Source organism: Phocoena phocoena, chromosome 2 (assembly GCF_963924675.1).
Source record: "Phocoena phocoena chromosome 2, mPhoPho1.1, whole genome shotgun sequence".
Classification (NCBI taxonomy): Eukaryota; Metazoa; Chordata; class Mammalia; order Artiodactyla; family Phocoenidae; genus Phocoena; species Phocoena phocoena.
Window position 1 is genome coordinate 163630448 of NC_089220.1, and position 23047 is coordinate 163653494.

Genomic DNA, 23047 nt, shown 5'->3' on the forward strand with positions numbered 1-23047 from the left:
GGGATTAGTGTCCTTATACAAGAGGCCCCAGAGAGATCCCTCATCCCTTCTGCCATGTGAGGACACAGGGAGAAGGCAGCTATGAACCAGGAAGTGGGTCTCACCAGACACTGGAACCTGCCAGTTCCTTGCTCTTGGACTTCCCAGACTCCAAACTGTGAGAAATAAATGTTTGTTGTGTAAGCCCCCCAGGATATGATATTTTTGTGACAGCAGCCAAATGGACTAAGACAGAGAGAGGGCTCCATGCAGTACTGGCCACCTCTTTCTTAAGCTCAGTAATTTGTATGCAGATGCTATTTTTATAATTCTTTAAAATGCGCATTTAATTTATAGTCTTTTGCATGTATAATGTATTTTCTAAAACAAAGCGTTGTTAAAATAAGCAGAAAAGATCAACTTTATTAACCGCTAAAAGCAAAACAGTCATACACACAACTAGCCACAAAATAAGGCAAAATAAAACGGAGAGCTGACATTCCCTCAGTGTCTCTGTGCCAGGACCATGGCGGGGATTTTCACATAAAGGAATTCCATTTTAAAAAGCACAAAGGTAATATGAGGTCTCAAAGAAAAGCGAGATGACACCTAGGTGGGAGAACAATTTCCTGAAGAGCGTTGCTTTTTGACTCTTGCTGTAAGACTGGGTAATGCTTTTGAGCAAGTAGCGACAGGGTGACTGGATCCCTAGGGTAGAGAAAACAACACTTCGAAAGAGGGCAGCAGAGGGACACTGGGCATGTCCAAGAAATGTCAAATAGTCCAATTTGCATCCTTGCCTTAGCTTATACATATAGCCAGAGATACAGTTTACTATGAACTGGTTCCCAAATCTGAGCTCTGTTAAGAGTCTGGATGATCCCAATAGCCTATTAACTCCCCAAGTCTGAGTTCCCAGTAAGACTCTATTAGAAATGCCTGTACTGTTAATTTATTCACAGTGTAATACGACACGAAAAGAATTTTAAAACTAGACTTGTTTCTCCAAATTTCTTCAGTAAATCAGATAGTCTTGAACATCAGTTTACTCCACTACCAAAGGGGAAATTTCTAACTTTAAATCTATGTCTACGGGAAGATACATCAACTAAATAAAAACAGGACAAACATTTTTATAGCCACATATATATATATATATATATATATATATATGTATATATATATATGACTATAAAAGTAAAAGTTAGTTATAGTCATATATATACAACTAAAAACATTTTTAGGGCTTCCCTGGTGGCGCAGTGGTTGAGAGTCCACCTGCCGACGCAGGGGACACGGATTCGTGCCCCAGTCTGGGAAGATCCCACATGCCGCGGAGCGGCTGGGCCCGTGAGCCATGGCCGCTGAGCCTGCACGTCCGGAGCCTGTGCTCCGCAACGGGAGAGGCCACAGCGGCAAGAGGCCCGCGTACTGCAAAAAAAACACATTTTTATAGTCAACTGCAAGCAGTTTTGTGTGTTTTCTCAGAAATATGACTAAGAACAGCTATTATCAAAATGAATAACATTCATTCTAGAGGCTGTGGGACCAGGCTACCAGTGCCACAGCCCATCAGCTCCTCCTATTCTGGTCAAGAGCCAGGGTTGGTCAAATATGTTACACTCATATCCTTTCATTCTGCCTGTGATCCTGACAGCAGCACACTCTCTCTGCTCCAGAAGAAACACATACGATCCATTACTGCTCTTCTAGATTTTTGGAAGATGCTTTAGCTAAACATGGCATTCAACTAGTCTATCAGATAAAGTTTCACTGCAAGTTTTAAAGTAATCAAAAATAATTTCAAACACACACAAAATGGCTTCAATCACTTATAAAGATGTGGGTTTAAAATATGGATAAAGAGAAGGGGGAAAAGCTATCTACCATAACACTTCATATTTGAGAATCTACAAGCCAAAAACTTCTACTTTGGAAACAACAAAGCATGCATTAAGTTTTGGGGGGGGGGGCGGTTTCGTAAGTTTTTTATTTTTTTTTATTTATTTATCTTTTTGCAGTACGCGGGCCTCTGCCTGCGTTAAGTTTTATAATGCTTTTTTTTAGTATTTCAGAATTTTCAGGCCATTCAGTCTCTATTTCTTTTGGCCGCATTGGGCCCTCGTTGCCGCGCACAGGCTTTCTCTAGTTATGGTAAGCGGGGGCTACTCTTTCGTTGTGGTGCGCGGGCTTCTCATTGCAGTGGCTTCTCCTGTTGCGGAGCACCGGCTCTAGAGCGCAGGCTCAGTAGTTGTGGCGCACGGGCTTAGTTGCTCCGCGGCATGTGGGATCTTCCTGGACCAGGGCTCGAACCCGTGTCCCCTGCATTGGCAGGCAGATTCTTAACCACTGGGCCACCAGGGAAGCCCTATAATGCATCTTAAAGTAACTTCTTCTAAAAGAACCAACATTATTTTATGGCATGCTTATCAAATGCTACATTAAATACAAAATTATCTCAGTCCAAAACCTCAAACTAAACTTTCTTAAAACTTCACAAAGCTATTATAGTATCAGAGTTTCAGCTAAAGATTTAAGGAAACTTTAAGTGATTGCCGAACTGTCAGTTGTTCTAGACCTGATTTGGTTCACTTCAGAACCAAGGATTTCCTTACCTATGTGTGTAAAACATTTGGACCAGGACTCAGATGCCCTGGGTTTTAGGCTTAGCTCCTATACTTGTACTTACAATTGGTAAGTATAGGAGATGAGCCTTAAACCCAGGACATCTGAACTTGGGCAGGTCAAAGGCACTAAGCCTTGATTTTCTCTCCCAGTCTGCCTATATGTAGAGTGTTTATGAGGATAAAATAAAAGGATATAAAAGTAATTAAATATAAAATTGTGAAATATTATTATTGATATAAGTTATTATAAAGTATTTAAAAGATCACATATTGGAAAAGCTCCACTATCACGTCCCCCCATTCACCATGCGTACCAGTGACCACCGCGCCCAGCAGTCACGGCTACGCCGCCGCATCAGGCAGCCGGAGCACCTGTGCCCGCATCTATTGTTGCTTTTACCACGCTGGATGTGTTACAAATGCTGTTTGCTGGACTGTCAGCCCCACGAGACCCTGCACTCCTCAAATTCTGTATCTCCCGTGGTGGGCACAGACACACTCATCTGTGGGATGTCGACAAATGCCCCAACGGGAAAAAGTTAACGTTTGACACTAGCATAAGCAGGATACAAAATCCCAGGGTACTAAAAAAGGTAAGTCTCATTCCAAATTCCCTTAGACACATTCAGAGGAACTAGGGAAATACTTTCTAGCACTGACAGGTAACTCAAATCCTTTCTGACTCCTTCAAACGGGAAAGGGGGATAAACACCCTCTTGATAAATGTAAACCTCAGAGAGTATGGGATATATAACCTTGCTAGTCTCAGCGTTTCCACCAAATAATGTGCAGTCAATATTCTCAAATTAATTTCAACAGGTAGTAAAGCATAATTCCCTGTGCTGGCCAAACATCTGTTCACACAAAGTTATTTTACTAAAACGGAAGTCAATTGCTGTCTGCTTTGATTAAAACTCTCTGTTGTCTCAACTTTCTTCAGTCCTCTAACATCAGGAAAATGAAAGTGAACTTGCCTTGATTCAAGAAAGAAAGTAGGGCTCTCTTATTGGAAACTGTGTATTTTGGAATAAAAGTGAGTCAAAGAGCCATCACGTTAAGGCAATAATACCAACCTTTAGCTACAATTTTGAGTGAACAAAATAAAACTGAACACTCCTCAGACAAGCCAAACTGGGGTGTTCTTTGGAAAGTTTTAATGGAAGTCCTAGGTCATATTTTATGTTAACTCAATATACAAAAATTTGATATAATAGCATTTGGGTATTAGGACATTAATCTGTCGTACAGCATTTGAGTCCTGCCAAATACAAATATTTCAAGCCTCCATGACATGCTCTTCACTCTACTGGGGTCTGATGCAGGGTCATCTAAAAATAGCAGTTGGAGACACAGCCAGATCTCCCAGGCAATGCTGAAGAGGCACCTCTAAATGGCAGAAATGGTAGTTTAAAAAGACAGTACAGCTTATTAAGGCCCTGAGAGCAAAGCACAGTGGGAGAGCTACCATCCCCTATGGCTCAACTCCTTGCACATACTCCGTGGTCATATCCATCTGAACTCACTCTTCACGCACATTAGGCAGTAATCATTATTCTAAACAAAAGGGGGATTTCATACTCAACTAATGGGGTAAAATACATCACAAGACATAGAATTTTATTTTATTTATTTTTGTGTGTGTGAGTGGTACGCGGGCCTCTCACTGTTGTGGCCTCTCCCGTTGCGGAGCACAGGCTCCGGATGCGCAGGCTCAGCGGCCATGGCTCACGGGACCAGCCGCTCCGCGGTACGTGGGATCTTCCCGGACCGGGGCACGAACCCGCATCCCCTGCATCGGCAGGCGGACTCTCAACCACTGCGCCACCAGGGAAGCCCAAGGCATAGAATTTTAAAAGGTCCTAGAGGTCAAGTGGAACAGCGGGTTTCCAACTTGGACGTGCATAAGAATCACCTGGCGGGCTTGTCGACACAGACTTCCTCTGCGTGGCTATTACATTCCACATCCTCTTGCCACCTCAAAGACATGGTTCTAGAAATTGTCCCCTTTTCTCTGTAATACTCCTCCTCTCTATTGTGTCATTCCACACTGGTATATAAGCATACTGCTACCTCTCCCACTGTTTTAAAATTTTTCCTTTGAACTCTTGGTTTCTCCACTGCCACCACCCCATTCTTCTCATGCCTTATATGCAAAATGCCTCAAAAAGCTGTCTACACTTGCTTTCTCTAACTCCTGTTTCCATTCTCTCTTGAACTTCAATCCAATTCTCGCCCTCACCACTTCACTGAAACCACTCATGGCAAGGACACCAATGACCCCCACATGATCAAGCCAACGGTCAGTCCTCAGTCCGCATCTTGTTTGTTCCATCACCAGCATCTGACTCAGTTTATCCATCCGTCCTGTCGGAAGCACATTCTTCACCTGGCTTCCAGAATACCACACTCTCCTGGTTCTCTTACCACCTCGCTGGCTGTTATGAATTGAATTGTGCCCCCCAAAAAAGATACGTTGAAGTCTTAACCCCCAGTACCTGAGAATGTAACCGTGCTTGGAAATAGGGTCTTTGCAGATTTCCCATATATAACCAGGTTAAGGTGAGGTCATTAGGGTGGGCCTTAATCCAACACGACTGGTGTCCTTATGAAATGGGGAAATCTGGATGCACAGAGGCACAGAGGGAAGATGAAGTGAAGATACACGGGGAGAAGATAACCATGTGACTGGAGTGACGCATCTACAAGCCACTGAATACCACATGTTGCCAGTAAACGCCAGAAGCTAGAAGAGGCAGGGAGGAACTCCCCCGCTAGAGCCATCAGAGGTAGCATGGTCCTGCTAACACCTTGAATCAGACTTCTAGCCTCCAGAACTGTGAGACAATAAACTTCTGTTGTTTGAAGCCACTCAGGTTTTGGAGCTCTGTTCTGGCAGCTGTATGAAACTAAGACACTGGCTAACCCTCCTTAGCATGTACGGCTGGTTCTCAACTGCCTAACCTTGGGGTGGCTTAGGGCTCAGTCACTGTACTTCTTTACTTTCCTGTATATACCCACACCGACTAGATCTCAACCAGTCTCACGGCTTTAAATACCTTCTCTATGCTGACTCCAGCCCAGACTTGTCTCCTGATCTCCAGGCTCATGGATCCACCTACCTTCTTCACATATCTTGGATGTCGGGTAGACATCTCAAAGCTAACCAGTCCCACACCAAACTCCTGATTCTCCCCAGAACACCCGTGCCTCCTTGGGCCTCTCCCGTTTCCATAAATTACTACTCACTGACCAATTTCTCAGACAAAAAAAAAAAAAAAGGATATTTATCTCCTTGTATTTTCTTTTTTTTTTAATTTATTTATTTTTATCGTTGGCTGCATTGGGTCTTTGTTGCTGCACACGGGCTTTTCTCTTGTTGCGGCAAGCGGGGGCTACTCTTCATTGCGGTACGCGGGCTTCTCATTGCAGTGGCTTCTCTTGTTGCGGAGCACAGGCCCTAGGCATGCAGGCTTCAGTAGTTGTGGCACGTGGGCTCAGTAGTTGTGGCACGTGCGCTCAGTAGTTGTGGCGCATGGGCTTCGTTGCTCCGCGGCACGTGGGATCTTCCCGGACCAGGGCTCGAACCCGTGTCCCCTGCATTGGTAGGCAGATTCTTAACCACTGCGCCACCAGGGAAGCCCTATCTCCTTGTATTTTCTATAACCCACACCCCAAAGGTAAATCCTGGTGGCTCCACCTCCAAAATATATTCTGAATGTGACCTCTTCCGATCTCTTCCACTATCACTACCATGGCACAAACCCCATCGTTTCCCACCTGGATAACTTCCCCTGACACCTGATGGGGCTCCCTGCATCCACCCCTGCCTCCTACAGTCTATTCTCAACAGAGCGACCAGACAGGACTTGTAAAACATAAATCAGACACCATCACTCTTTTCTTCTCGGTTAGTGGAAGTCAAAATTCTTTAAATCTTCTAAAAGAATTTTCTGTTTCCTGCTTCTTGCAAGCCCCACCTCCTTTGCCCTGTACTCTCTCCACTCATTGTTCTTACTTTTTCCAACACACCACCGTGCTTCCACCTCCTATCTTTATACTTGCTCTTTCCCCAAACATCACAGCTCACCCTCTCACTTCCATCAGGTCTGCTCAAATGTTCCCTCATTGGAGACCATCTCTGATTATCCAGCATAAAATAGGAACCCACCCCTCAACCCAGCATTCTCTTTCCCTGCATTACTGTTTCCATAGCATCAAGCACCAAGTGATTTGTGAGCTATTAACCATTTTTTTAAACCTGTGTCCTTTCACTAGAATGAAGTTCCATGAGAGCAAGGGAACTGCTATATCCCCAGCTCCTAAACTGGGCCTTGTGCTTGGTAGGCACTTAATACACGTGTTTTGAGTGAATGAAGAAATTTAAAAAGGAGGTAGAAATCCCTAACATGAGGTGACATTTGTTTTTACGTAAATAGCTTTTTCACAAGTTCATTTACCTACATTTCTCCAAAGTTGGCACAAGCACAGCTCAGTCTCAGCCTTGCAAACATTGTGGCCATAAAAAAATAAAATAATCAGAGATCCTAGGAAGAAGTAAAACTCTTCAGATTTACCCCCCAGAAAGTATGCTGATATCATTCTTCCTTTAAATGACGTTTTTGCCCCTAAAGATGGGTGCGTCCTCCTCGGCCTCACAGTCCCTAGGGATTGAGCCAACTACATAAGGTGACTCTTTGGCATCAGCTTCTCCTCTGCAGAAGTTGTACCTGGGTCGGCTCTACAGATAATAATCTGTAAATTATCACACTTTACGTGAACCTAAGTTACAGACGCAATCACATAGCCATATGAATCAAGTGTCTGCTTCTGCAGGATGAAATGACCATCCCAAAATGTACTTTCCCAACATGCAAAATGCAAGCCCAATGAAAAGAGCCAAGACGTAAAATGAGAATACTGAAGCAGTCAGTGATGAAGATGCGGATCGCGTTCTCTACGTACACAGCAGCTGCATCATTTGTGAGGTTTAATTTTATCAGACTGACTTCTATTTCATGCGCCAAGTTTTTTTCCGTTAGGATTTCAGCAGGTGCGAAGTGACAAATCAATACAGCTAAATTCTTAGCCTCTGAACGAAGAAACCACTCTATCACAACGTGTTAGGGTGAAAGACAGAAAAGGTTGGGGGAGGGGAAGCAAGAAAAGGCAATAAAGAGAAAGAAATGAGATTTTGAAAGGAATCTGGCTTTTTCGCAACGGGCTTGCCGCCAGGACACAGGTGTCAGGAAAACCACTGCTGAACCTAAGCAAAAATGGGAAAGGAGACATCAACATCGTTGTCATCGGACACGTAGATTCGGGGAAGTCTACCACTCCTGGCCATCTGATCTACAAATGTGGTGGGATTGATAAGAGAACCATTGAAAAGTTAGAGAAGGAGGCTACCGCGATGGGAAAGGGCTCCTTCAAGTATGCCTGGGTCTTGGACAAACTGAAAGCTGAACTCGAGCGTGGTATCACCACTGATATCTGCCTATGGAAATTCGAGACCAGCAAGGACTATGTGACCACCACTGATGCCCCAGGACACAGAGGCTTCATCAAAAACATGATGACAGGCACATCCTGGGCTGACCGTGCTGTCCTGATGGTTGCTGCTGGCGTTGGTGAATGTGAAGCAGGTATTTCCGAGAATGGGCAGACCCGTGAGCAGGCCCTTCTGGCCTACACTCTGGGTGTGAAACAACTAATTGTTGGAGTCAACAAAATGGATTCCACCGAGCCACCCTACAGCCGGAAGAGACACGAGGAAACTGTTAAGGAAGTCAGCACCTCCATTCAGAAAACTGGCTACGACCCCGACACAGCAGCTTTTGTGCCTGTTTCTGGCTGGAATGGTGAAAACATGCTGGAGCCAAGAGCTAACATGCCGTGGTTCAAGGGATGGAGAGTCACCCGTAAGGATGGCAGTGCCAGTGGAACCACACTGCCTGAAGCTCTGGATTGCGTCCTGCCACCAACTCGCTCAACTGACAAGCCCTTGCGTTTGCCCCTCCAGGACGTCTACGAAATTGGTGGTATTGGTACTGTCCCTGTGGGTCGAGTGGAGACTGGTGTTCTCAAACCTGGCCTGGTGGTCACCTTTGCTCCAGTCAACTGAAGTCTGTTGAAACGCACCAGGAAGCTTTGAGTGGAGTCCTTCCTGGGGACAACGTGGGCTTCCGTGTCTGTCAAAGATGTTCGTCGTGGCAATGTGGCTGGTGAGAGCAAAAATGACCCACCGATGGAAGCAGCTGGCTTCACAGCTCAGGTGGTGATCTTGAACCATCCAGGCCAAAGCAGTGCTGGCTGTGCACCTGTGCCGGATTGTCACACAGCTCACGCTGCTTCCAAGTTTGCGGAGCTGAAGAGGATTGATCATTGTTCTGGGAAAAAGCTGGAAGATGGGCCCAAATTCTTGAAATCTGGTGATGCTGCCATCGTTGATACGGTTCCTGGCAAACCCATGTGTGCTGAGAGCTTCTCTGACTAACCTCCTCTGGGCCGCTTTGCTGTTCGTGACATGAGACAGACGGTTGCTGTGAGTGTCATCAAAGCAGTGGACAAGGCAGCTGGAGCTGGCAAGGTCACCGAGTCTGCCCAGAAAGCTCAGAAGGCTAAATGAATATTATCCCCAACACCTGTCACCTCAGTCTTAATCAGTGGTGGAAGATCGGTCTCAGAACTGTTTGTCTCAATTGGCCATTTAAGTTTAATAGCAAAAGACTGGTTAATGATAACAATGCCTCGTAAAACCTTCAGAAGGAAAGGAGAATGTTTTGTGGACCATTTGTTTTGTGTGTGGCAGTTTTAAGTTATTAGTTTTTAAACTCAGTACTTTGCAACAGAAACAACTTGACCAAAAATCTGTCACAGAATTTGAGACTCATTGAAAAAGTTTAATGAGGGGGAAAAAAAAAAAAAGAAAAGGAATCTGTTATGTATGCCCAGGAGTGCTGTTAGACATTTTGTTCCTTTGTTTCCATATCTGAAGGATTTAGATATGTGTCTTATCTGGCCAACCCCTAAATCCCCCACTGGTCTATTTATTACTGCTACACACAACAGAATTAGGACTTGAAATGGGATCTCTGGAAGGTAACAGTGCTGTGGCATCGATTTTTTTTAACGTATTGAGTATTTGAGAAGAGTGTACACCTAAAGAGCACAAAGAAGGGAGGGGTGGCCAAGCTGTGGTCAAGAAGATGAACCTACAAGAATGATTTTGCTGCAAAGGAGAACCAAAAGTGGAAGTTGAGTATATAAAAGACAAAGCATTAGAAATAAAGGTTGCACGAAAGGCCACAGGTATATGAAAGCCAGAGTGATTTCAGCTTGGGGACACTTGGGACATTACAATATATGCCCAATTGCTCCAGGGACTGAAGGACATAGCAAAAGCCCTGGTGTTTAAAAGAGACGCTCAACCACACACGCAGTTACGATCTTGTTCCCTTATACCTTCCACCTTATTTCTAACCTCCTCGGGTGTCCACCCTTGCACACGTCACGTGCATGGCCCTGCTCCTACATCGCTCCCCATGTGCTATCAAGGACACAGGCTGTGGCTTCTGTCCTGCATGGTACCTAATGCTCTAAGTTCGCAATTAATACCAAACCACTAATAGTTATTAGAGACCTAATATTTTAGACTAACATTAGAATTACATTTAATTAAATTTCATAAATAAATTATAATGAGTAACGTGGAGCTGGAATGTCTCTTTAATGAAATCCATGGAAACATGACTGAGATTATCAAGGTTTTCTATTCAAACTTTTAGAATCAATGTTGGTTATATTTTCCTTCTGATTCCCACCGTAGAACAGAAATGTTTTTTTGATTTTAATTTTTATTGGAGTATAGTTGCTTTACAATATTGTGTTAGTTTATACTGTACAGCAAAGTGAATCAGCTATGTGTATACACATATCCCCTTTTCTGGATTTCCTTCTCATTTAGATCACCACAGAGCACTGAGTATAGAGTTCCCTGTGCTATACAGTAGGTTCTCATTAGTTATCTATTGTATACATAGTATCAATAGTGTATAGATGTTAATCCCAATCTCCCAATTCATCCCACCACCTCCCTTTCCCCCTTGGTATCCATATGTTTGTTCTCTGTTTGTTCTCTACATCTGTGTCTCTACAGAAATGCTTTTAAATATCTCTGGAGTTACAGTTAAGTTTTTTTTTTTTTTCACTTGGGATTTTTATTTTGTTTTGCTTTGTTGTTTAAAAACCACAGCAATGATGGAGGCTTAAAATAGAAAACTAGTACCTATTTAAATATATAGTAGAGGTCAAAAAACAATCTGAATTCAAATGAGATTTCTAAAAACACATACATATTTCCTTTCTGATTTCTACAGATTTGTTCACTCCTTAAAAAATTTTATGCTATTTTGGGATTTTTACTGCAAAGCCAAGATAAGCGCTGATTTTTATCTGTTGAGGGTGTTTCCTACTCAGAAAAACAATCCAGGTCAACCACCACAATAATCATAAACACAATGGCCAAGGATACAGAAAAAGAAAATTCATGAGTTCACATCCAGCACATAGGGATCTGACTCAACTTTAAGAAAAAATTAATAATACACACAATCCCCTTCAGTTTTACTGACCATTTAAGGCAACTGAAAGTTTTTATTAACTTCTACTAATTAAATTATTCTGCTTCTTTATTTAAGTGTTAATGAAGTTTTTAAAGTAATGACTTTAGGAGATGCATTTCTAATTACTATTTCTAAAAATATGGCAAACCGTGTTCTTACCACATCAAAATTAAGCAATTACCTATAAATGCCCATAATTAGAAATGCAGTATAAATTCTGCTCTAACAAACCAAGCCACTGTGTCTTAAAGATAGGATAATTAGCACAGATACTATTAAATGGGTGCTATGGTGATAGGTGCCGTAGAGATGTACGGACAGACGGCGTGAGGGAAAAAAGCAGCCCGAAAAAGGAAATTGATTTGTGCAAGCAGAAGGAAAAAAATCTTGAGAATGAGATAGGCAACTGGAGGGAAGAAACAAATCAGCAGAGGGGCTTTTTAACTGATATTAGCAAGGTGTGTTGTAACAAATATTTAGTACAGGTAGTTCTCCCTGTATATCTGAGTCTGCCCAATAATGAGTCACTGAAAGGGTTTATTCCTGGATGGCACTGAACTATACATGGAAGCGCCTTTAAGGAACAGGGAGAAACCTCACTTTGAGTGAAGAGAAAAATCTGACCCACAGCACACACTTTAGTTTCAGAGAACACAGAACCCTTTCCAGTCTGTTTAATATTTACATCGTGAAATTGATCACAATTTTCTGCTTAACATACTCTAACATACAAATGAATAAAAGTGCTGTTTTGTTTACTTCAAACTTGGCAATAATTCGGGAGGATTTGAGATGATTTTTTTAAAGCTTGTGTTAGAGGACAAAAAATTAGGTACACAGCCTCAACCTCATAAAGAGCTGGGATTATATGACTGTTTTTCCACACACAGTACCTAAAATGAGTTAAGTACTTAGCAGGTGTTCAGAAAGTATTTGTTTAAGAAGAAAGAAAGATGGGAAGGACTGAAGTGTTTCCTTTTGAACTGTAGGCAGAAACTGTTCTAAAACATGTTCATGTCTTAACTCATGTTTCTTATTGCAAAGGCAGCCCCATCAATCACTAATGTCTTCACTCAAATCCAATGGCATTTACTGAGCACCTACTATGTATGAGGATTGCCCCTTTTGCGTCTGTCACTCAGGATTAGTCTTTAATCCTGCAGCTGCAAAGCCCCAGGGGCCGTGAGCAGATGGGACTAGTAATAGGATTTCATTCGACCCAGTAACACTTTCACTCCATCTGGCACGTCATTCCTGGAACAGTCCCTGGAAAAGAAATTGCACTAGGTAAAAACATTAACAAAGCCGGGGTGATGGGTTTCAGTCGAAACTGCATGTGACAAGTTGCTCTTCTGGTCTTAACCATAGGCAGCTGCACACCTTTCTTCCACCTGGTTCCGTGTTAGCCTTCCTCTCTGTCCTTCCACACCTGCATCCTCAATCCATCCTCCTCTTAGACTAATAGTTCTGCCAACTCAGGATCCATCAGTCTCTCCACATCAGCATTAAGCTGTATGGAAAATGAGAGAGTGAAGAACAACGTCCCTAAGACTTGGGTCACTTCCCTCCATTCTCATAGGCTTGGATAACTCTACTTAAAGTCCACTCGGCTTCTCCTCCCTGCCTTGTAAGAAGTGTACACTTCTTAAAGATGCCAAATTTCTTTTTCCCCAGACTTTTACCCACCAGACATATATGTTGCAGTTGCTGGAAAAATATTATTAAATGAGAACTTTTTCATGAAAACAGTAATCATCACCTAGATAAATGAATAAATTTGCTACTACTGCTTTTCTTATAAAGATGATAGCAACTCAATGTTGATCAAACTTATTCTTGCTAATGCTTATACACAAAAAAAAGGTTAAGAACTAACAAAATTTAGTGATTAAAAGAGATCGATTTAAAGTAGAAAAAACAGGAAATAGAACAATATACACTTTTTCTACGACAAATCTGTTTAAGATATTTAGCTAAAGGAAAATGACACTGATCCAGAAACGTAAACGGCTAGTAGAGAATCACTAATAAAGAAGTTTTATTTTAAGCCTCTGAATTTCCTCTAAAAAGCCAAGATTTTAATATTCTTGGCTTGGACTTACTGTACTAAAAACACAGTAACACAAGGGAGAACAATGAGACATGCCTTAAGAGTTCATTTACTAGGTCAAGTGTGCATTAGAATCTTAATTCTGATCTACAAAATCATTTTTCTCTTACAATTTAACTGAATATTTATATCCATGGACTATTTTAGGACACTTCAGAATTATTGTCATCATGCCCCATTTGCTCCATCTTTAGAATATTTAGAACACACACCAAAAAAGTTTAAAGGCTTATGTTTCTGAAATAATTTCACTTTACTTTTAAAACTGAATACATAAATGTCTGAGAGTGCTATTTTTAAAATTCACTTTCATGACAAACTCTTTATATCGAGCCTCAAACTGTAATTCATGAGAAACTTGAGAAACTTCTAAAGATGAATTACACGTCCAACAATTGCCATGAAATTGGAGACACAGAGTTGCCTCCAATAATGAGCACCTATAAGGTTTCTTTATATTATAAAAAAGAAGGAACAGGAGGAAGCGGGGAGAGAAGTGTACAATGAAGAGAAATAGGTGTGTGTAGCCAAGAGACAAGATGGAATTTGAAAGAGCCACGAGAACGTGGCTTAGAAAGATTAAATTTACTCCACATGACTCCAAAAGGCAGAAAAGGGACCATTAGCACGAAGTCAAGAGAGGAGAGGGGAAACTCTCAACTTACTGTGGTAAAGAAGAACTTCCTATTAAAATGGTATATACACACTTACGGAGTAACAAACTTAAGATCTTCAAAGGAATTCAAGTAGAAGCTGAAAGACTACTTAGCATGGACACTGAAGTTGTGAATTTCTCTACTGGGTGGGAAACAAGGCTAGGAGGCCAGCTCCGTGATTCTCCGCTTTACGTGTGTATAGTCACATGTGTTGAACCCTTCCATAAGGTCAAAAAAGTGTAGGTGCGCACTTTTAAATAAATGCATTATAATTTACATGTCCGGGATGGACGTCTGCATTTTGGTGTTCAGCATCCATGTTCCTCCTCTGGTAGCATCAACTTGCTCTTCCCTTTGGAATGACCCAGTCCCTCTGGTCTGAGTGTGGCTGGTCGAAGCCCCACCTCTTCAGTTTGTCTCGTCCTCCTGGCCACAGACATGGGCATGTGACTAAAATCAGACCCAGGCAAATAATCTTGAAGTTTTCGTTCAAACTAATGGGGAAGGAAAACTCTTTCCGCGGAGCTGGCTAGGATATAAGGCTGAAGCTTGCTTAAAAGCTATCTTGCCATCATCATAAGGAAAGAGGCTACCCGGAAAAGAGTTAGGAGAGAGAAGAGCTGAAACCTGATGATAACCCCAGGACCCACTGACACCTGGGCTTTTCAGCCATCAGCTAGCAAAGCAGTACATCCTCTCTTCTTCTTTAGGCTAGTTTGCGTTGCCTTTCTGTCACTTGCAACCAAAAAGGCTAACCAATGTCAAAGGAGGAAATAATGAGAAAGGGAGCTTGAACGTCTAAATACTGGCTAATAATCTAATTCTGTGAGTTTCGACCTTTACAACCTAAAATATTTAGGGTACCTCCTGGTACCGTTGGAACTTTCTCATCTTCTTCATCATGACTATTTTCCAATTCATACGGAACCAGCTTTTCTCCCAGCTTTCTGCCTTGGTTTCCCTTAACCTCTCAAGAGGTTCTGTATTGGTTTCTCAATCTCCCAAGAAAGAAAGGACATGGGGCACTTCCAAGAGTCATCAGCTGTCCTGTTCACACAAAACAGCCAACTCTCCCCTGTGGCATCAGGCTCACGCAAACCAACTGGAAATTTTCCCTCTAAGTGAACAGACTGTTTCAAAAAACACAGGATTCCAGAAATAGTTTGTCAAGCTGTCCAGGTTTGCTGTTATGAAACCAGTGCCCAGGCCAAAAGAATTAATCTCTTTTCTCCCTGAATCAGAATTTTCTCAATGAGCCTTAGGCCAATTAACCAGGGAGGGCATCGAGAATCTCATCACTCCACACTTATGTCTTCTGCTTTCTTGAGCATTTCTAATCTTTCTTTACATTTTCTAAACAAACTAAGGAACGCTTGATTTTACACATGTTAATACAACCTGGCATGGGTCACTGGTCATCATCATTGTTTCTACCCCTCTATAGAACAAAATAAGGTCCAAAGAGATTAAAACGCACATACATGTATTCATGTCTGATGATTATCTAATAATATTAATCACACCATCATTTTCTACAAAAGACATAAACAAGTTTTCTGAAGGAATACGTCTTAACGCCGTTTTCCCCGTTAGTGCAAGTCACGTAAATATCCCCTACCACGTACTTGTGGCAGCTTAGCCAAAACGCAGGCCCTCATAATAGAAACGAAGCATCGGATTTGCTGCGTACAGTACCACGTCCACACAAAGCCTCACACTTCGGACAGGAAGGGAAGAATAATACTGTATCCACTGGTAGCTGCAGGGGGACCTTTCGGGAGACAAAATGGCCTTACTTGAGTTGGAATTTGGCCAGGACACTGGGGCTAAATACCCGGACTCTTGTGAAAAGTGCCCTGAGATTGTTAATGCCCTCCAGTCATCAGGACCTCAGTTTTGTGTCTTCTATGAAAAGAAAAGCTGATTAGATCATTTAAGTAAATCTCTCCGTGGGCTTCTTTAGCTTCTGATTATCTAGGTAGGCTTTAATCACCGTCAAGACTGCCCTGGTGAAAATTAATCACAGATTAATGTGAGACACTCCAAAAGGTATCAAACCACCAAACTATATACCTCGACAGTATATCACATATATAGTTTTCATTTGTTCCCCAGGGGATTAATTGAGAGACCCAGCGATTCCTACTTGGACTAAATCATGTTGTTTTAAAGAGTGCATAATATCCCAATTATCCTGTTACCCTTATCTTTATGAGTCTCCAAAGGAGGGATAGCCTAAGTGGGGTGATTGGATTTAATACCACAGCCCTGATCCAAGGTCCTGTTTCAACAGACACTCTTTTTTTTTTCCCTAACAATTACTCTGAACATTAAATCTTCTATGTTATTTACTAAAACACCATAATAAGACTTTAAACACGATTATTCATTTCCTTTGCCATAGAGAAATCTAGGCTCTATTCAAATTCCTGAAGGGAATAAGAAGAAACTGAAAATCTCATTTTAGGTGGTAATAATATTCATAAACATTTTATACTGGCATGCATGTATAAGAAGGGAAACATTTCTTGTATTATGTGAACAAATTCTCTTTAAATACAGGACTGGGGGGAGGACCCTTGAAAATATTAGCAAATGAGTTCTTCCTCCCCCTCTTCATCACTAGTGTCTACTAAGACCCCAAAATGAAATGAATTCATGAATTTCTTCCCCTTTTTTCCCTAAATCTTTATTTTTACCAACACACTCATTCGTCTGCCTTGAATGAGTTGTTTTTGTCCTTCCCAGCCTTCACAGAAGGATGTTTTAAGGTTTTCTTTGGCCCACAGGGCAGCTTTGCTGACTCTTGGTTTCCTCATCTGTAAAAATGGGACAGCTCGAAGAGATCAGTGGCTCTGAACCCAGGCTGTGCATTCAAATCACCTAGGATGCTTTCAAAATATTAAAAAAAAAAAAAATTTTTTTAATCCCTTAACTCAGCCCCCTGAGATTCTGATTTGGTTGTTTTAGGTTTAGGGATCCAGCATCTTATCCTTTTTAAAAGTTCTCCAGATGATTCTAACATGCAGCCAGAGCTAAAAAAAAAAAATGACTGAATTAGTGTCTCCAGGTTTCTTTCAGTCCTAAAGCTCTCCGTGTCCATCTATTCATATAAGGACCACTTAGCTAACACGTCCAACACACGGAATGGGTTGGTTTCCTAGGGCTGCCACAACAAACTACCACAAACCTGGAGGCTTAAAACAACAGACATATATTCTCCCACAGTTCTGGAGGCCTGAAGTCTGAAATCAAGATTTTGGCAGGGTTGGTTCTTCCAGGAGGCTCTGAGGGAGAATCCGTTCCATGACTCTCCCCGCATCTGGTGACTGCCAGGCCATCCTTGGCGTTCCTTGTCTTCTGGAGGCATCACTCCACTCTCAGCCTCCATCTTCACATGGCCCTCCCCTCTTAGGCCCTGTGTGTCTTCTCCTTTTCTGTCTCTTATAAGAACACTTGTCATTGGATTTAGGGCCGACCCTAATCCAGGATGATCTCATCTAGAGAGCTGCACCTTCATTACATCTGCAAAGACCACTATTCCAAAGAGGATCACATTCCGAGATTCTGGGCGGACATATCTTTCGGGGCCACCATTCAACCCACTCCCCTGGAGGTGCCACTTTCATCAGAAGCCAATAACAGAATCCTCTGAAACAGGTGCTAGGACAACTGAAAGGTACACTGCACAGAGGAGACGAGCCACGGGGCTTTTGGCTGCCATCACAAGGAGAACAAGGGACAGAAGGAGGAGAACACGAAGGGTGCACCAAGGTGGCTCTGGGCCAACTCCCACCAGCAGCTCAGGACTCAGCTGTCAGGTCAATTCTACTCTAGTTAGAGACAAAATGAGCCGGCACCTCCGCTATGCTGGGACAAAGAAGTGCGTGCTGTGTGGCCTCCATAAAGAGGGACCGCAGAGTTGGAAAGGCCTTCCGTGAGCGCTCAAGAGGCTATGCATTCCTCAACCCTGGAAGAGGGCCCTCGTTTATTATTATGTGCAATAATCTCACTACTTTCTTTCTCCTACTATCCCCCCCAAACAAATCCTCAGACCTAATGGATTTCCATGAATCCTGTTATACATAACAAGGAGGAAAAGAGACGATGATGCTATAAAATGCCTACTACAACTATAATCTCGTTTTTATGCCAATTCATGTTATTGCCGTCTTTCAAAGCTATACTCAAAAATCCTTGCCCCGGGGGCTTCTCTGGTGGCACAGCGGTTGAGAGTCCGCCTGCCGATGCAGGGGACACGGGTTCGTGCCCCGGTCTGGGAGGATGCCACATGCCGTGGAGCGGCTGGGCCCGTGAGCCATGGCCGCTGAGCCTGCACGTCCGGAGCCTGTGCTCCGCAACGGGGGAGGCCACAACAATGAGAGGCCAACGTACTGCAAAAATTAAAAAAAAAATCCTCGCCCTTTCATGGTTTCTCCCCACCCCCAGGCCTATGGACCATCCCAGTTCATCCTTTAGCATAAACGTGCATCATTTTAAGTGTGTCTGCTTGTACTTATAAATATGTTTACTCCACATCTCCTATGCCTGTTTAGACCCAGGCCCAGTGAGGTTGATGGCTCATCACAAGCAGAGATCCTGCCATCGGCTTCTGTGGGATTCCTTTAGGACTATCACCCAAAAAAGAAGAAGAAAAAAGAAAATAAGATAAAAGAAATGTTTCTCTGTTCTGAAATAAGAGTGGCATACCCACTCTCGAAATACAATGATAACATTTTGAATTACAAACCTATGACGGGATCTAGCAACGAATACTTACATAAATAAATGCTAAGGGGAAAACACCTCTGGAACACCCACCCATTTCTTCATTTCTTTAAAATGGTTGGAGACTAACTGGGCTGTGTCACTGGCTGATAACAGGTGAGCTGTAAACGGAGAGCTTGTTTTTCTTCTTCAATACCCTGAAGTAACAAGACCTAAGAACAGCTCCGTCGTTAACTTGATTACCTGGGTCTCACACGGTTACATCAGTGATCTGTGATGTTACACCAAATGGCAATGATTTCACATAACCAACCTATCACACTGAGGAGAAGAGGTGGCAGGAGCTGTTTTACACTTGCAAACCCAGCCCTTCCCGATGATGTGGCTGCCCCAGACGTGAAAGATTCTGCCCCCGCTCTCTAGCATGGACTGCCTGTCCAGAGGGTAACCTTCATTTTCTTCGAACCTTAGCTTTCAGCAGTTGTCTACTAAGTTACATCACTCGAATGGTAGATTTTCTCAGCCCAGGGTATCATCCACTTAAATCATCAATCCACTTAAATACAGCCACCCTAAGAAAACATCTGCAAACCCTTTATCTGATAAGGGATGGGTATCCAGAATACACAAAGAACTCCTACAACTCAGCAACAAAATAACAAACAACCCAATTTTAAAATAAGCAAAGGACTTGAACGGACGTTTCTCCAAAGGAAATCTACAAATGGCCACTAGTCACATGAAAGGATGCTCAACATCACTAATCATTAGAGAAATGCAAACCAAAACCACAACGAGATACCACTTCATACACATTAAGGTGGCTATTATAAAAAGAGAATACTAACAAGTGTTGGCAAGGATGTGAAGAAACTGGAACCCTTGTTCATTGCAGGGGTGTAAAATGGTGTAGCCACTGCAGAAAACAGTATGGTAGTTTCTAAAAAAATTAAACATAGAATTACCATATGACCTAGCAACTCCACTTCTGGGTATATATCTAAAAGAACTGAAAGCAGGAACTCCAACAGGTATTTGTGCATCTATGTTCATAGCAGCATTATTCACCGCAGCCAAAAAGAGGAGGTAACCCAAGTGCCCGCTGATGGGTGAATAAATAAACAAAATGTGACATATACATACAATGGAATACTATTCAGCCTTAAAGAGGAAGGACGTTCTGACACATGCTAAAACACATGAATCTTGAAGACATTATGCTAAGCGATTTAAGCCAGTCACAAAAGGACAAATACTGTATGACCCCATGTATATGAGGTACCTACAGTGATCAGTTCATAAAGATAGAAAGTGGAATGGTGGGGCTTCCCTGGTGGCACAGTGGTTGGGAGTCCGCCTGCCGATGCAGGGGACACGGGTTCGTGGCCCGGTCCAGGAAGATCCCACATGCCAGTGGCTGGGCCCGTGAGCCATGGCCGATGAGCCTGCGCTCCACGATGGGAGAGGCCACAACAGCGAGAGGCCCGCGTACCGCAAAAAAAGAAAACAAAAAGCAAGTGGAATGGTGGTTGCCAGTGGCCAGGAGGAGAGGAGAATGGGGAGTTATTGTTTAATGGGTACAGAGTTTCAGTTTGGGAAGATTAAAAAGTTCTAGAGATGGATGGTGGTGATGACTGCACCACAATGTGTGTACTTAATGCCACTGAACTGGACACTTCAAGACGGTTTAAATAGTAAATTTAAATCATATTTTAATCATAATAAAAATAATATATTAAAATAATAGCCATCCAAATCCAAAAATTATCTACATTATAATACTTATTTTTTAATTAAGGTTGTTAGAGTCTATCTTGCTTTTTGGTCTGAGCAGTACTGAAAAATCATGCTTCATCTACCTTCCTTTTTAAAAAAAAATAAGGAGGAAAAAGAAATAAACGCTTCTTACCTCACTTATCCCCTTCATATTTGCTGCACAGTAAGGTAAGTTTTAAATTACTTTTGAGAGTAAAAATAAAACCACTGTCTTTTTCATAGTTAGAATTCATCCGATGTTCTGCTGGTTCCACTCACCCTCCTGGTGTTCTGTGCCTCACTTCCATCTCGTTCAGAAATCCCCTAGCACCCGTCCGTCCCACCCACTACACCCAGAAGGTAGGAGGAAATCTCTCTCCTCTGGGGTTAATGCCCCTCAGGTACAACAGGATTGATAAAGCTTTTAGCAGCCCAACACCATTCATGATCACAAGAAAGTGCTTTAGCGCTTAGGAAAGCAACACCACAAATAGCCAAACGATCGAGTAAAATGAATACTGCAGAGTCAGCGTCACAGCAGGGACGATGAGACACTGACTCTAGAATTCTGGCTCTCACCACAGTCACTATCCTGAAAATCAGGAATGGAGGGGAGGGTGGATATAGAAAATGTGTTCTATAGGTGAGAAAAAAGACAAGTAATGGGGAAAGCAACAATTGAGGCTGGAAGTTCATCTCACCTTTTGCATCTAAAAGTAGACCTAAAAATGAAAACAGCAGCATAAGTACAAATATATTCTTGTCTTAATGACAGAAGTATGGACACGGATGAAGTAGACATCTGCATATCTTGAAAATCTTAACATCCTGTGTTACTTACAAAACGTGTGAACAAGTAAAGTGTATTTTTTTTAATAATAAATTTTCCAAATTACTATGGTGAGCACTTTTACAATCAGAAAAACAAATCCTCAATATAAAAACTGAAAATATCACCGAGTATAATAAATGTTTTCCTTTCCTAAATATAGTCCTTTTTATTGTCTATACTATTTAGAATTGTCTATAGTATATATCATCCTGGACCTTCATTCCTGGTCGATGCACCTCGAAAGACTTCTCGAATCCCAGCACACAGCCCCATGCTGCTGTTTTTACAAATGACCTGTATACACATACGCAGAGGTATCTACCCTCCATGACATGCTCAGTTGGGCAGGCCTTCAACAGTTTCGATTGCTTAATAAAGAAGAATCGTCTATCTATACTTTGCCACGTGCCAGAGGAAGGTTCATTTCCCAGATCATTCTCTCTCTATCCAGCCAAGGAAAATATCCTTGATTTTTAGAAAAAGAAAGAGACAGAGACAGACACTTGGGCAATGCCCTGGAAGAAGTTGCTGTCTTAGGGTTTCCACTTGCTGACTAGCCTGGTGCCACTTGGTGGCACTGTTGATTCCAGTTTGCTCCCTGATCAAAGGGACGGGTGTATCAATTGATCCAACCATAATAAGCACGTGTGACTCTGGCTGACAGCCTTAATAGAAACATCAGAATGTCTGTATTCCTATCTCCCAAATATAAATGGTAAATCTTATAGTAAATGCCCTTCTCTTAGAACCTTCCCTTGCTTTTCTATCTAGAAATCCAACCTTCCCATGAAGGTGCCTATTGGCCTGCCTCCGTGAAACCTTCCCTATAAACTCTGGCCGGAGTCTCCCATAGGGCATGGCAATCTGGGAAAGTTATCTTGGGCACCGCCCTGGTAGAGAGACAAGTGGGCAGGGACTGGGAAAGAAAGTGAGTTGGTGAAAAGGAAGCAGTGCCACCATCTTGAGATTTTTTTTTTTATATATATACAATATAAAACACAGGGAAAACAACACTTTGATAGACTTCCATTTATGTGATTTATTTGGTGGGTGTTTTCACTAAGCCTCCCAATACACCTGTGTGACCATCCTATTCTAGAGACAGGAAAGGGAGATTCACAGGGGTTAAATAACCTGCTCGAGGGCAGGCACACAGAATTTGTGAGTTGAAGACTGGAACCTCATCCTTTTCTCCAAGCCCCAACCCCACATTGCCTTGACATAACAGGGGCTCTGAAAGAGCTCCCGGGGTAAATATACACAGAGGCCCAGCAACCTCTAACCCAAACCTAAAGACTGAAGTGGGGCAACTACCCCTCAAGAAGGTCTGTGGCTCCTATCTTCATTTACCCACTCCCCATGCGCCCCACAAACACATGATCACACATATTGAGCTGCATATGCCTCTGTTTGTTCAACTTTGTTTTCTTCCTTCAAGACTGTCAAAGTTGTTAATTTTTTAAATATTTCAGTCATACAAACATTTGGAGGAACCAACATACACTGACATACATGATCACTGTTTTGTCCTCTGAACCCCTCGGGGAAGCTCTGCCTCTGTTCTACGTTGATCTTTCCTTTTTTGTATAATAAGGGGACGTGACAGAAGCCTTGGGCAATGACAAGATAGAACGCTCAGGGGAGGAGCAGAATGTGGATATTTTATATCAATAATTATTATATTATTGCTTTGAACAACACGTATGACGTTCTTTAGTGGAGAAAACAGCATTATATGA

The 23047-nt window shown here is 42.4% G+C and overlaps 1 protein-coding gene and 1 pseudogene across 2 annotated transcripts in view; one reads left to right on the plus strand and one right to left on the minus strand.

Annotated features, from left to right (window-relative positions):
• Window positions 1–23047, minus strand: part of NEBL (nebulette) — a 339842-nt gene that overhangs the window by 239320 nt on the left and 77475 nt on the right. The window lies entirely within an intron of this gene.
• LOC136143452 (elongation factor 1-alpha 1-like) lies at window positions 7900–9231 on the plus strand (annotated as a pseudogene).